The following is a 15,080-nucleotide window of genomic DNA, read 5'->3' as shown; positions in this document are numbered from 1 at the left end:
TTTCCATCGCTTTGAAGCAACCCACTCCCACCCATTCCCATCCCCAACACCCAACCGCCCTCAACCAATCCCACCCCACAATCCCTCCCTAACCCCATGCACATGCGAAGAAGAAACAGCTATAAAGACGTACGGAGTGGTCGGTCTGGCACCAGACACAGGCCTACATTAAGGGGGAAGCTCAGAGTTCTTCCTCAGGGTCAACGGGGGGGTCAAGCGGCAAGTCTCTATACTCAGCCCATCTTTTCCAAATCCGAAAGTGTTTGCGGGGGCACCCACGCGCCTCAAAGATAGGGCGCTCCAGGCCCATGCAAAAGTCCAGACCCGCCCTCCAAACACACAGGGGGGGAGCCCGTTCATCCTTCCACGCCCGCGCTAGGTCTCTCTTGGCCAGTACCAACCCCAACAGCAGTAGGTGGCGCTTATAGCGATTCCCTCCCACCCCCTCGAGAATATGAAGCAAACCTAAGCGATGCGTTCGGGGCAAGTCCCATCCTAACACTTCAGACAAACAGCTCCACACACCTCTCCAAAAGCCAGCAAGCCTAGGACACAGCCACAGGGTATGAAGCAGCGAGCCAACTTCCGCACCACATCGCAAGCATTCCGGCGATGCAATCAGTCCAGCCTTCCAGAGGCGTTCACGCGTAAAATAGGCCCTGTGGAGGACCTTAAATTGGATGAACCTGAGCCTCATCGCGATCGCCGTCCCACGCGGGGATTCCAGGGCCTCTCGCCAGTCATCTTCGTCTAGTGACCCGACATCAGCTTCCCATGCCGTCCGCAGGGGAAGAAGGTCGGAGGCGCAGTGGGTGACCATAGTCTGGTAAATGCGGGACACCTTTTTTTCCCCAAGCTCCCCCATGAACAGCTTCGCCTCAATGGGGCTAAAGTCGGGGAGCGACTCCAGGTCAGCAATGTACGGTGTGAGTGCATGCCGCAGCTGTAGGTAACGGAAGAACTGAGTCCGCGGCAAGTGGAACTCCTCACTTAGGACCTGGAACGACTTAAGGGCAGCACCAGACAGCACATCACCCAGCGACGATATCCCGATTGCATCCCAGCCACCAAAACCCAGCAAGGAGGCCAGGGCAGGCAACCTGCCATTACGCCACAGCGGCGTTTCCGCCGTCAGCCTACCCCACCAGCCCATGCGTCGCAATGCCTGACGCCAAACAAGGAAGACTGTCTTCGTAACACTAGGCAAGCCCCGACGCAGCCGGGCGGAGTAGAGAAGCATATGGAGGGTATTATCGCCCATAAGCGCACGCTCTAATGCATATGCCGGGTCGCCTCTATCACCGTACCACCAGTCATTAAGGACAAGGAGATGAGCTGCCTGGTAGTAGGACAGAAGGTCCGAGGTGGCGAGTCCCCCACAGTATGTAGAAAGGAAGCACGTGCGTAACGCCACCCTGGCCGAACCCCCGGCCCACAGGAATTGCCCCAGGACCGAGTTCACTCGCCGAAACCAGGAAGCCGGCACCGAGTGGGGATAATTTTGCAGTTGGTATAAAAGGCGTGGAAGCGCCACCATCTTAAAGATGGCGGACCGGCCAAAGATGTTAAGAGGCATCCGGGACCATGTTTTAACGTCGGTCTGCACCCGCTCCCATACCGGCAGCACCGAGCGTTCCCACGCGAGGGTCGCGGAGTCAGACAGGAACACCCCTAGGTACTGCAGGCCTCCAGTGGCCACTTGCAGGTCCAGCGTCCAGGGGTCCGATACTGCACCACCACCCAGGACCCACAAGGTGGATTTGCTGAGGTTGAGGTATAAGCCGGATACGTCACCAAAAACCCGCATTATTTCCAATACCCGCGGCCCAGAGCGACGCAGGTCGGTCAGGAAGAAAAGGACGTCATCCGCGTACAACGCGATCCTATCGGAGAGGCCCTGGGGCCACACAAATCCTCGGAGTTGCGCATCTATACGCACCCAGGCGGCCAACGGCTCCATAGCCAGGGCGAAAAGATAGGGGGAGAGAGGGCATCCCTGGCGGGTACCCCGGCCAATACGGAATGTCTCCGAGACGGCCCCTGCAACACGCACAGTGGCCGTGATGTCTGTGTACAGTAGTTTAATATATGATAGAAAAACAGGGCCGAGGTTGAGACGGGGTAGGAGCGCAAACAGGTAAGTCCAGCTCACCGAGTCGAACGCCTTATTAATGTCTGCAAGCAACAGAGCAGCCTGCTCACCCATGGCTCCCATGGCCCCGATCGCAGCCCACGCTCGCCGAATATTATGGCGTGTAGCCCTGCCGGGCATGAAGCCCGATTGGTCGGGGTGTACCAGGTCCACTATGTAAGGAAGCAGCCGATTCGCCAGGGCTTTAGCCAGTATCTTGGCTTCTATATTGAGCAGCGAGATGGGGCGATACGAGTCGTGACTATCAGGGGGCTTACCTGGCTTCGGAAAAACCACGATTTCAGCATGGCGCCAATCAGGCGGTAGCCTGCCTCGAGTACGCGCCGCTTCCAGGGCACACCGAAAATGGGGTCCCAATTGCGTGTAGAATTTCTTATAAAATTCACAGGGATAACCGCTCGGCCCGGGGGCTTTACCCGCATTGAGCTGTCCCAGGGCCTCCCCAAGTTCCTCCGCCGTGAGAGGAGCATCCAGAGATTCCCTGACATCATCCGACACCATTTTAGGAGGTAGGTCATCGATGAACTTGGCAACATCCTCACCCGTCAACTTATCACATGGGGCATACTGTGCTCCGAAGTAGGCGGCAAAGCTCGCCGCTAGGCGGACAGGGTCAGTAATGGCTGTGCCATCTTCCGCCAGAAGACCGGGCAGGGTGACAGGGTTGACGTTATATTGGCAGAGTCTATAAAGCATAGAACTCGACTTGTCACCCCACTGGCAAATCCTGCTCCGTGTGGCCAGCCACGCCTGTCTGGCCTCGTCCAGCAGGACTGACGCGTAGGATTGTTGCGCTTGGAGTAGCAGTCGCACCCCAGTATCGTCACCCCCCCCACGACTCCGCCGTTCCAAGGACTCCACTTGTGCCGCAGCTGCCACGATCGCCTCGCGGCGATCCCGACGAGCCGCCGAGGCCCAAGCGATATCAACCCCCCTCATCGTGGGCTTCAAGGCCTCCCACACTACGACCGCGTCGATATCATCAACCAGGTTCTCCCGCCAGTAGTGATCAATAGCTTCCCGGAGGTGCTTAACATAGCTAGGTTGCTGGAGATGCCAAGAGGACATCCTCCATCGAAAGGGCTGTCGTGGCTTGAAAAGTTCTACGTCGAGCGAAACCGGGGAATGATCAGACAGCCCCCTAGGCAAGATCTCCACCGTCCGCACCCTGCTCATGCACACTCGGGGAACAAACAAGTAATCTAGGCGAGAAAAGGAACCATGCACTGCTGACACAAACGTATATTCACGTGCAGTAGGGTGCATATGTCGCCAAGCATCCATCCAGCCCAGGGCATCACACATCGCTCGCAGCTTCGTAGAGGGAGGGGAGACGGGAAGAGGGGGGTCTAGCCCCCCCGGTCCTCGGCGACCCCTGCGGTCCATGCAAGCATCCATCACCTCGTTCCAGTCACCCCCAACCACCGCCAGGGACTCTTGGATATCCCCCCATACTTGGAAAATCCTCTCAGCCAGGGCCCACTGCAGGGGGGGGGGCATATACACTCCCAAGAATTACGGGCTCTGTACCCACCGTGCCCCTGACAAACAAATAGCGACCCTGCGGGTCCGCCCACGTCTTCACATGTACGAAGTGCACCCTGCGGTGGATCAGCACAGCCACCCCTCTGGACCCCCGGGTAAAGCCGGCATGGTACACCTGGTGATAGCCCAATCGCTGCAAACTGAGTGCCTTCGACCCCATCATATGAGTCTCTTGAAGCAGAAGCACATCGGCAGAGGCCCTCTTCCCCCAGCGCAAGACCGCCCCCCGTTTCACCTTGTCTAACAATCCCCTGACATTCCACGTGACAACTCTTAGGGACTCCACAGGGAGTCTGTGCATTGTATCAACCATAGTCTGATGGAGTCCGCCAGGAGGGCCCCTCGTGTCCACACCACCCACCACTCAACAGCAGTCGCATATTCATAAAAAGCATGTGCATCCCCCCCTTGCCACCCAAACACCCAAAAACTGTAGGGGCTGCTAAAGCCAGTCCCCTCCCAACTCCCCACACCCCCAACCCCCCTCCCCTACACCTCACAGAACCATGAAGCATCTGTCGCGGCATGGGCGATCCCGAGCCCAAAACAGAGGGCACAGGACCCACCATGCCAATGGATCCCAACTCCCTCAGGCCCATCTACACTACCCCCCCCCCAAAAAACAAACTCCTACAAGGTAGGAGTGGGACAGCCCCCAATCGGCTGTACCCGAGCCAGTACCCACCACCCCACTCAATCTCACGAACTTAGGAACAAGAAGACATCGAGGCATCAGGAAAGCGTCCAAGGCGCCGGTCCACTGCCCCCATTCCACTTAGTCTCAGTAGCCACGCTACCCAGCCAGGAGCACAGAGTACCTGAAGGCAGCAGTGTCACTTCCCGGATACGTCAGAGTCCTCGGGTCCGTGGCCTCCCTGCGCACCAGCGGCAGAGGCCGAACGCTTCCGCGATCTAGATCTCCGGTTTCTCTTGCCCCTGGAAGGGTGATCTCTGCGTTCCGGTGAGGAACCCCTCGAGGACCCAGGATTCAATCCCGGCTGGTCATGCGGCCGCAGCGCCACAGTTTCATCCGTCCAACGAAACAGCTCCTCCGGAGTATCAAAAAACAATGTCTTGGACTGGAAAATCACTCTCAGACGGGCCGGGTACAGCAGGGAGTATTGGAGACCCAGACCGCGGAGCTTCGCCTTGGCATTCATGAAGGATTGTCGTTTCTGCTGTACGATTCTGGTATAGTCGGGGAACACCATGATCTTGTGATTTTCATAGAGGATGGCATCTTTGGACCTCGCCTCCCTCAGGATAGCGTCGCGATCGTGGTAGTTCAGTATCCGAGCGATCACTGCCCTGGGCCGCTCACCCTCCGGCGGCCGTTGGGTCAAGGCGCGATGGGCGCGCTCAATGATGAAGCACGAGGACAGGCCCTCCGGAGGCATCCAGCTCAGCAGCCACTGGGTAAGGAATTGCGCCATGTCCCCCTTCTCGCACCGTTCCGGAAAACCAACAAATCGGAGGTTGTTGCGGCGGGCGCGACCTTCAGCATCCTCAGCTCGCAGCGCCAGATTCTTTTGCACCGATTCCACCACCGCCAGCCGTTTCTTCAGGGACCCAACATCGTCCTCCACGACAGATATTCTGGACTCCGCCTCAGTAATCCGCGCCACCGCATTCCGCAGGTCTTGGCGGATCAGGGTAACATCTGCGCCTACCGCGCCAATTTTAGCGTCCAGCGTGTCCCGGGATTGGGTGATGGCGGCCATGAGCGCGGTATTATCCGGGGGGGGGCGGCGGATGCTGACCCCCCCCCGACGGGCCCGGTCCCCCAGTTGGCCCCGTGTATTTGTCGATGGTCGGTTGTTTAGATTGGCTGCCGCCCCCACCTCGGGTCATGATCGCCGCCTGCCCACGGGCCACCAACAATCGACACAGCCGTGGCAATGGGGATCCCCACGCTCTTCTTCCACTCCAGCAGGGACTCCGTCCACCAGGCACGACCCTTCACCAGGAGCGGGCGGTCGGCGTCCCCTTCACGTCCTAGTCCAGGCAAGGTATAGCAGGCACCGGGAAACACCCCCTCACCACTCGTGGCCCCAGGGCGATCGATGGGGCCCGTCCACTTGCTGCCCACCCGGGCCAGTTGTCACTGCCAGCGGTGTCTGGGGGTCCAGGGGGGGGCGTCCACAACTCTCCGCCCGCCACAGGGTCCGTCGACCGACACCCCGCCGTGAAGTGAGCCTCCAACGCAGAGAGGCAGCAGCCAGGTGTCCTCCCCGGTCAGGAGCTGCACCCAGCCAACCCCGGGCTGGATTCACGAAAATTGAGGCCCCGGCTCCGCCGGGTCCGCTAGGCCCCTTGTAGGCTGTGGGCGACCCTCACCCCTTCAAGGCAGTGGCGCCGCAGGCGGATCACGGGGGGGGAACGAACCTGCCCCCGCTCGTCTGGCAGGGTCGTCAGCAGTCCAGGACTGCGGCAAGGCCGCCGCGCCACTCAGGTGTCTCCCGGGCGGGGGGCGCCAAAATTGAGGACCCGGCTTCAGCGCCGCACCAAGCCGCTCTCCGTCTTCAAGCGCCCCGCAGCAGTCAAGGCGCCGACGTCCCCAGGGACCGCACCGGAGGATGACTAGAGCTCCCCGCAGTAATCGCCTCGCTTAGGGAGTGTGGCAGAGGCTCGGGGACAGGATAGATGGACGGATAAGGCTCGGGCAAGCGGGAGCTCTAGGAAGCTGCGACCGCCATTGCCGCGCTCGTAGCCACGCCCCCCGGCCCTGTCGTATTTTAATTATAAAATGTACGTCCACCGATTCCGTAACTGTTAGACACCTTAGTTCTTGCAACCTAATGGCCCGCCCGTTACGTTCCTCTACAGTGTAAATGTCTACTCATCATATACGATTACAGTTTGCTCCGTGGCCGGCCCACGTGGTTATAGGCTCGTATTTGTATAATGAAATTTTCACAATAAAGGTTTTTAAAAGAAAACATGGTAGTAGTATATACATTGGTAAAGTTTTTAATAATAGTCACTGTTTTAGAATCATTAAAAGGCAAGTGAAATAAAGCAGACCAATTACATGAAGGGTAAAAGGTATAATACGAAGGAACGCAGTAAAGATAAATGGTCAAGGGCTGTTGTGTTTTCTATTCCTGCAACAGAAAGTGATCGATAAGAATCTCATATTCAGGCGTATCGGCGACTAAGACAGCAGGTCGACCCTCTTTTGCTCAACGGCTCCGTCATGGGACGAAGAAACGCTCTTTTTCTCGAAAAAAGAATATATTTTACTTGCAGGACAGTTGTAAATTTTCCGGGAAAGTACATTAGCCTGGAACATTATAACATATATTTAAGAAAAAATAATGTTCGGAAGTAATAAAAAGCGTAATTTTTAGGTCATATGACCAAGCCTTTCATCATTAGAATAAGAAAAGTAAAATGAACCAATGAAAAGTTTTATTAACAAGTCACATGACTTGTTATGCTTACGTTACGCGCTGCGCGCCCCGGATGACTTCCGGATGCGGTAACGCGGCGCGTCATATGACGCATTACGCGACAACGCAGCTCCAGAATATAGTCAAAATGTCTCCACCAACCAGCGGTCGGAACACAACCCCTTTCAGCAGGCTAAATAGTTCTGTTAAATGACAACAGAAGGGACAGGCAACAAGAACCATTAGTCAAAGAGGGGAGGGCTAGTTCTTCTCTACCGGGTTACATTGGGGCGCTACCGGAACTGATCGAATTGGTAGTCTACAGTGTTTCTGGATGTTTCAGACTGAAGCTGGGGTTAGCATGAGAGCAGCACCATTTCGTAGCTCCGTCGTGGCCATTCCGCAACCAATCATGGCAGCCGCTCTTTATCGTTATTTTGGGCGGGGTGGGTGGCGGAGCCGAGCTGTTTTGCAGCCATCATTGTGTGGAGTTCAGTTCATTTCACTAGTTTTGTATTTGTCATGAGGGGTTGTTCCTAATGTTTCTATTTTAGCGAGGTCAAAAAGAGATCCCATTAGTGGCCTACTGATTTTGCTCGATTCCTTTTCTTTTTTTTTTTAAACGATTTTTCGTTATCTGCAAAGACTAAACAGAGTATTGCGACTCTGTGTTTGTTTGTAAATAGAGAATGAACCAAAGAGAACCAATTCTAAAACAGTAAATACTTGGATAACAATCAATCAAATGGAGAGAGAAGCAGGCACGACGTATTACAACGGGGGCAAAGGCCTGCGTTAACTACCCTTCACTATGTGCAAAGAGAGAGTACTCCTAATAGAAATGAGGGGGGGGGCACCATTCAAAGCAGATCAGTGTGCATAAATACGAAAATGTTTTCACTTACCACGTACTTGACATTCGACAGCTTATGATGTTTGCTATTAAAAAACCATTGAAATTCACTGAAAAACCATAGGTTATAGACCATATATAGTTAGGAATTAGCATTTACAAAACCTTGAAAATTCACTGAAAAAACCATAGGTTATAGACCATATATAGTTAGGAATTAGCATTTAAAAAACCTTATTTTACTCACACAAAACCATTGAAATTCCATATATAGTTAGTTGCACTAACTATATATCGCGCACCCGCAATCCACTGCTGATGATGTCACATATTACATCATTCATGACATGGTCAGTGACATCACTGATGACATCACTGATGACATCTCAAATGACATCACTGATGACATCACTGATGACATCTCATTTGACATCAATGACCACATCACTGATGATATCATTCATGTGACCATACAATGCATCTCCTCACATTTTAATATAACCTCTGTTTCACCCAGTGTTAAATACAGAGTATAATTTTTGAAACCATTGACACACCAATACTAGTTACTACATATGTACTCACTGATTCCTATGTCTACACACACATTCACTCATTCACCCATACAATCATTCATACATACAATCACTCATCTTTACAACACTATCATATGCACTCATACACCTATACAGACACTCACACTCTGCCACTCATCCATGGAGTTACTCACACACCTAGTCAGTCCTGTAAAGAATCAATCACACTTCCATTTTCTTGTCTATACAGTTAAACATAGAGCACCTTACATTTTCAAACATATACTAACACATACTTACCTTGTTATACAATCATTGATATAAGTACACATTGATCTGCACAGAGTCACACACCTCCCAGCCAGCCACACACACACTCAGTCTCCCATATAAATACTTGGACAATCAATCAGTAACCCATATAGTTAATCATATAGCTACTGATCAACACATGCAGCAGTTTACAGAACAACAGACATAATGATGCACAAATTAAGACACTTTAGTCACTAACCCATGCACTCAGTGAGACACATTTAATCACTCACTCATACATTCAGTCATGCACCTACTAAATCCTTTGTCCAGACACTTATACTTCCACTCATTCTTCAATATGTAAGACACATTTTAACTTTACAGAAACATACACTCACTGGATGTTGTCATCAGTGATGTCATCAGTGATGTCATTTGAGATGTCATCAGTGATGTCATCAGTGATGTCACTGACCATGTCATGAATGATGTAATATGTGACATCATCAGCAGTGGATTGCGGGTGCGCGATATATAGTTAGTGCAACTAACTATATATGGAATTTCAATGGTTTTGTGTGAGTAAAATAAGGTTTTTTAAATGCTAATTCCTAACTATATATGGTCTATAACCTATGGTTTTTTCAGTGAATTTTCAAGGTTTTGTAAATGCTAATTCCTAACTATATATGGTCTATAACCTATGGTTTTTTCAGTGAATATATATATATATATATATATATATATATATATATATATATATATATATATATATATATATATATATATATATATATATATATATATTGCTGCACACTTCTCGTATCCCATACGGTATCCGAAAAAGAGAGGCCGGCACGCTGGTATCCAATTGCAAAATTTTTAATCACCAAACCCCCCTCACCCCTTACAAATATATATATATGTCTTATTTCGATTACACTCCTTCTTTACAGCCTTCCATATTTACTGTAATGACCTTGTGTCAGCTACCGGTTGTTGTTCCATTCATTTTTATGTTACCTCTTTACAATAGAAATACAAAAAATATTGCAACATATTGTGAGGCACACTATTTTCGAAGTCCTAACTCAATTATACAAGTTCGGAAAAAGATCCTTCTCTTTTCAGTCTGATTAGGAGAGGGTTTGAGTAAAACTAGGGATTTTACAATACGTACCTACAATTGAAATATTACACTTCAAAGTTATCTTTTGGATTTAAATGATCACTGGGACCTAAGGAAGATAAAGCACAGTTTTAGGCAACTAGGGATTTTTTATTGTGATTGAAGATGCCAGGCAACAGATTCACGGATGTAATAGCATAATAGCACTTTTATGGTGACATATTGAAAATAACAGAACCTCTTTACCTCTGATGCATTATGTTACACACCTTAAACCTTTGGTGAAAGAAACAGGTCTTGGGACTATTATATCATGTGATCTCCTAGTTCTTTGCTGATCAGCCTGTGTGAGTATTATGCAATAGAACATTCACAAGTGCATGGTTTGTATGAGTGGTCAGTTGGAATGAGTGGGGTTGAGCAGCAGGATGCTGCTCGCAGTGGGGCTGTACCATCTTACCTGTAACTGAATTTCCTGAGTCTGAAAAGAAGCCTTAAAATAAGCCTTGGATGCCCCACTGGCATCTTCTACAACAGACAGCCTACACACTGTACATTTTGGGTGTTGCACATTGTGTGGCTTGTAACCTGCCAGCCTAAACACAGCCTACAGAATTGAAGATTTGATATTTGACCTGTGTGGCTTGAAGACAGCCAGCCTACTGTCAGCCTACAGAATTGAAGTGAACTGGCATCTTTGACTTTAAAACCAACCGGCAACATTGAAGTGAAAGTGTATTTACAGCCAGCCTGTAGTGATCACATACAACCAGCACAGCAAGTTGGGAAGGAACTTGTGCTGTGAATTCTTTTTGTAAGTTGTGACCTTTGGCACAGTCGACAGCAAGACTCGTGTTCAACTAGCTTCTAGTTTTGGGCGTGAGTAATTGGCGGTGCATGTGGCAGTGCAACTCAGGAGAAGAACCAGTAACTTGGGCAGCGTGCAACTTGGGCAGCAGACCGCTATTTGAGCTTGGACTGTGCATCTACAGTGAACCGGTAATCTGTGTTGTGAATCCGTCTGGGCCAGTCAATGGAAATATGAATAATCAAGTCGCCGTGGTGTGGGATATTGCTGGCTTTGTGCGTTAACAATAGCAATGTATTCGGGGGCATAGGCTGGCCTCTGGGATTGTTTGTCTGGGTGTTGCATCATCTGCACTGGAGGTAAATATATTGTGGTCATGTGAAAATTTGAAGGAAGCACCTTTTGGGCCTTCTAGCTGCAAAGTTGCAATTGCGAGACCCTACTGTGACGTGTTGCGCTGTCCTGGAAGCAGCACTGTCGGCGTGATCCAGCTGTTACATGAGGCAGCTCCTGTGATGAGTGCGGCCATGCTGGATGTAGCTTTGTGAGCACAATCCAGTTGTGACGCAGGGCGTTCTATAACAGCAGTTCATTGGTTGTGTAGGTGGCATCCAGTGTAGTGATTCCAACACCATATCTTAGCAATGTTGGGGCCGTCCGCATGAGGAAGAGTTCATGAGCTACTGGTTTTAGCACTAATGTTTTGAGGGATTTTCAACAAGAGAATTATCGTTGCAAATACTGGTGCACACTGAACTTTATGAGATGGCATTTATGTGATGTAATCCCTGTACTGACGTGCCGGTAGCTACGCATCAGCCCCTTCTGCAAATTACAGCACATTGGTTTCAGGTGGCATTAGACGTTTGTGTTCTGGTGTCTATCATACAGCCGCACACAGGTGCTCAGGGTCAGTCGTCAGGAGGAGTTGTTGCACAAGAGTTGATCTGCGGTCATAGGAGGATTCATACTTTTTGAGGGTGGCCTCAGGTGAGAAGTCTCTCAACGGTCATTTGAATGTTTTGGTAGCTACTGTTAGTGACACAATGTATTTTTCTACAACTATGCCCTTACATGTTGTAAATAAGATGTATTTGCATTTTTGGTTTACCATGCTCAAGGGCTGTTGCCTGCTGTGGTGTGTGATTAAGGTAGGCAGTATGTGGATGTAGTTGCACTTTTGGATGAGTGTATGTTATTTTTTTGGGCAGTTTGATTGTGTATTGCCTTTTGAGTTGCACAGTGAATTTCCTTTAGATGAAGGGGTGTATTTGAGTTAGGTCTAGTTTTGTAACCGTGTGTGGTAGTATGTTGTGTTAAACCTCATGTTGTGACTGTGCGTGACTACTGGGTTGGAAAATACCCATTGCGCGATTCCCTGTATGTGGGGATGGTTTGAGGTGCGATAATACCCTGATCGCCAGGTTAGTACTCTGATCGATGTTTTCCTTTAGTAGGAATGTCTATGGTTGGAGATACCATAGTGTGCAGTAGTGGGAACATAATGGCTCCTTTGTCCTGCAAGTGAGTGTGCTGTATTGGGAATATTTTGCATTTCTTTGTCCAGCGAGATGTGTGCTGTAGTGGGAACATGTGCGTTCCTTTGTCCAGCCAGATGTGTGCTGTAGTGGGGACATTTTCACACACATTAACACACAGTTTTTGTCTGTATATTTCTCATTTAGAAGAAATCTACACCAAAGTCAGTTCTGAAATTACAGAGGCCCTGATGAGAGTTCCTTGATTCGTATTGGAACTTGAAACGCGTCGGCATTTTTATTTTCAAAAAAATGTTTGGCTTTCAGGAAAATGTTTGGTTCTCATGAAAATGTTTTTGGGTAGAAATTGAAGTTACTGACTAGTAATGAAGTGTCAAATCCGCAAGTTGGGTAAAAACAGAATGTGGCAATTGGTGTTTTTATTGCACAATTATATTTAAGGTAAAAACGTTTTTTTGATTTATGTTTCACCGTCTATTGTTTTGTGAAATGTTGCATTCTTTGTTTATAAATATATGTTAAAAAGGAAAGTTATCCTCATCTGGATACCTTGCTAAGGATTTAGACAAGGTTAAAAATTCAATGAAATGAGAAGAAGTTAAATAAACGCTAAAGCCGAGCAAAAGACAGTGCTGGGTTTTGTTTTTTGCACCTGTGTAAATAATATTACAGATGCACAAAGTAGCATCCAGGTAATCCCTCATTGATATTAATGTTAAACAGGCCCTACCTGGCTACTGTCCCAGGGCCTACCCTCCTTTTTATTAAAGTAGTGGGGACATTAGCATTCCTCTGTCCAGCGAGATGTGTGCTGTAGTGGGAACATGTGTGTTCCTTTGTCCAGTGAGATGTGTGCTGTAGTGGAAACATGTGCGTTCCTTTGTCCAGTGATGTGTGCTGTAGTGGAAACTTTTGCGTTCCTTTGTCCAGCGAGTTGTGTGCTGTAGCAGGGACATTGGCGTTCCTTTGTCCAGCGAGATGTGTGCTAATAGATCGATGACATTAAAACCAAGTGGTTTATTTTTCTTAAGTCTGCGGGCTGCCTATACTAGTTGTATCCCAACTGGGACCAACATATTCACACATACCCCTTCCATGGATTTAAGATATCAGACCTAGTGGCCTCTTATATCAAACGTCTGCGGGCTTTCCATGCTAGTTGTAACCCCGTCCGAGATATACTTAATTATCTGTAGTTCGGGACTGAGAAATCCTTTTTCTAATCTGGGAGCAGACCCAATTGGAGTATTCATAATCTGTCATACTGTGCCACATACTTTGGACCATAGGCATCTTTTACATTATCGTGATGCTTTTCTTTTATTAATCAGCAACCCACACTATTGAGCAAACCTGTGCCTAATATTTACTGCACAGAGCCCCCTGCACTATATTTTTAGTTACAGTGCACAATATACAGATGTCTTTTGGCCACTGAATAATTTGTTCTCCCAGCGACCTGATGTAGGATTCTTTATGTACATCGTATTTCCGAAATGCGTGTCGGCGCATTTCTTGTGTCTTTTTGTGGTTTTTGTATTCTAGTAAATGTGTTTGTATTTAAATTGTATGTCGTTATATTTTTGGTCTTTTCCGTGTACGTGTATTGATGAAATTGTTGTTGTCCTTTGTTAGTTTGCTTTTCAATGTGTACATTACAATCACTGTTCTTTATCATGCTTAAGGTGCTCCTTAACAATTAATGTACAATACTATTGCTCTTTAAAGAAAATGTTTAGATGTGTATATGTGATATCATAAATTAATTTATAAAAATGATTTATATTTTTTGATAATAAAAATGTTGAAAATTATTTGTCTGTGGGACATGTGTATCTTTGGATGATTACCTGATTTCAAAGTATTTACTTGGGAGAAGTACTCGTTGTGATTTATTGTGTTTTCCCTGCTTTCTTCTCCTGAACAGCTGCATTACCAGGGACCTTCTTGTGTTTCTCATGTGGGGACATTTGCGTTCCTTTGTCCAGCGAGATGTGTGCTGTAGTGGGGATATTTGTGTTCCTTTGTCCAGCAAGATATGTGCTGTAGTGGGAACATTTATGTTCCTTTGTCCAGCAAGATGTATGCTGTAGTGGGGCATTTACGTTCCTTTGTCCAGCGAGGTGTGCTGTAGAGGTCCTTCAGTGTGCTCAGTTGCGGGTCCTGCAGTGTGTGCAGTTGTGGAGTGTGTGAGGTTGCATCATGCGGTATATATATATCTGGAGTTCTCTTGCAGGAGATAAAAAAATATAGTATGTCATCTTTAAGTGTGACCTACCTTTATAATGAACTTTCTATTGTAGGAATGTAATGATTCATGTAATGTGATTGGCGTGATTTTTTTTGTATGATGTTGTCTTTCTTTACAGTTTAAGTAGTGAAATAATTTATTGAATGTGATCTTTCTTTTAATTTAGGATTGGTTACATTTTTACAGGACGTGCATTTTCTTTCTTCCTGTGTCCTGTTGTTTATTTTGTTTTCTGAAGGAAGGAGATATGTTATATCCTGTGGTCTCCTAGTTCCTTGCTGCTCAACCTGTGTGAGTGTGATGCAATAGAATGCTCATGAGTGCATGCTTTATATGAGTGGTCAGTTGGAATGAGTGGGGCTGAGCAGCAGGATGCCGCTCCCGGTGGAGCTGTACCATTTTACCTGTAACTAAATAAACCTACATAATCTATACTACTGGCTACTGGACTGATTACCTACAAGAAACTTACCTGTTTTCAAAAGGTACAATTTGAATGATATTCCAAGCTTGTTTGAGAACTGATGTATCTATGAGCTGAATTACTGGAAGGACCAATTCCACAGGCAAGATTGCATGTTTTACCTGTGAAAGTTTATCCATCCCCCCGCCTAGAAAGAGCAGTATTTACATCTCCCACTTGGACTGCAGTGTCTT

At 48.1% G+C, this 15,080-nt stretch overlaps 1 protein-coding gene across 1 annotated transcript in view; it reads left to right on the top strand.

The window, feature by feature from the left end:
* GYG2 (glycogenin 2) overlaps positions 1-15,080 on the top strand; it is a 251,993-nt gene that overhangs the window by 42,464 nt on the left and 194,449 nt on the right. The gene's annotated exons all lie outside the window — the stretch shown is intronic.

The sequence above is a fragment of the Lissotriton helveticus genome, chromosome 8 (genome assembly GCF_964261635.1).
Source record: "Lissotriton helveticus chromosome 8, aLisHel1.1, whole genome shotgun sequence".
NCBI lineage: Eukaryota > Metazoa > Chordata > Amphibia > Caudata > Salamandridae > Lissotriton > Lissotriton helveticus.
The sequence above is the reverse complement of the archived record's forward strand: the minus strand, read 5'-3'. Positions and strand labels throughout refer to the sequence as shown.